Raw genomic sequence first — 1,059 nt, 5'->3', positions numbered from 1 at the left:
GCCAAACCCAGGGGCATTTGGGGGTTGTGGGAGGGGCTCTGGGAGGATAAATGCAGCCCTTGCCTCCTGCAGCCTCACCCAGCTCCCAGAGCACAGAGGAAGATGAAGGCAGCTGCGCTCAGCCTCGTGATGCTCCTCGCTGCCCTGTGCTGCACAGTGGAAGCTCAGGTGAAGTATCCATGAAGGATGTGGGCTGGGGCTGGAAAGGATTGGCCACGGGGGTCCCCAGTGCCAAGGTCTCTCTCACTCTCTCTCCTACTCCCTCTCCCCTCAGCCATCTGTGCAATTGCCGGACTCGGAAGTTCTTGTGGTGAGTGTCTGGGCAGCCACACTGATTGTACCCAAGAGTGGCCCTGCAAGGAGCTCTGCAGGGACAGGTGGGGTCTGTCCCTGAAGACAGAGGCCACCCCTCACACTGGCACATCCAAATTCCTTCCATTTGCACCCTAGTCCCCTTCTCTTTGGATCCCCAAATCCCTTCTCTTTGGGGCTCCAAATGCCCTCTCTTTGGACCCCTGTATCCCATCCTTTTGGCACTAACAAATCTCCTTTCTTTGGCACCCTGATTCTCATCTCTTTAGGTCCCCTCTGTTTCTTTTTCTCCCATTCACCTCTCTTTGAGATCCCCGTTCCTCTCTATTTGGTACCCCCAAATCTCTTGGCACCCCTCTTCTCCTCCCTTTGGGCTCCCCAAACTTCTGCCCTGTCCCTATGTCCACCCCAACCCTGGGCTCCTCCATGGGCAGAGGTACTCACAGACTTTGGTAGCCACGGGGTTGGGGGGCAGCCCTAGGGACAAACAGGAGGCTTGGGTGGGGGCACCCAGTCTCACAGTTCCCTCACGGCTGCCCCTTGCCTCTTCTTCCCCAGAAACCACCACCTGACGTCCTTGAAATTCCTGGTCCTGTAAGTTGAGGGATGAGCCTGGGATAAGAATGGGACTGGGATGTGTTGCTGTCCTCTCTGTTTTCCTGAGACTTGGAGACACCCCTGGGCCCCAAGGCCTCTGTTGGGCTCCCTCCTGCTGTGGGTGGTCAATGGGCCGAGAAAAGAGGCAGT

General features: G+C 57.2%; 1 long non-coding RNA gene across 1 annotated transcript; it reads left to right on the top strand.

Moving 5' to 3' along the window:
- Positions 1–66: 66 nt before the first annotated feature.
- LOC104915583 lies at positions 67–923 on the top strand. The gene is made up of 3 exons (XR_796406.2): positions 67–168; positions 275–310; positions 871–923. It is a non-coding gene; the product is annotated as an uncharacterized LOC104915583 (long non-coding RNA).
- Positions 924–1,059: the final 136 nt, after the last annotated feature.

Source organism: Meleagris gallopavo (assembly GCF_000146605.3).
Source record: "Meleagris gallopavo isolate NT-WF06-2002-E0010 breed Aviagen turkey brand Nicholas breeding stock chromosome Z unlocalized genomic scaffold, Turkey_5.1 Chr41_random_7180001956146, whole genome shotgun sequence".
NCBI classification, from domain to species: domain Eukaryota; kingdom Metazoa; phylum Chordata; class Aves; order Galliformes; family Phasianidae; genus Meleagris; species Meleagris gallopavo.
The sequence above is the reverse complement of the archived record's forward strand: the minus strand, read 5'-3'. Positions and strand labels throughout refer to the sequence as shown.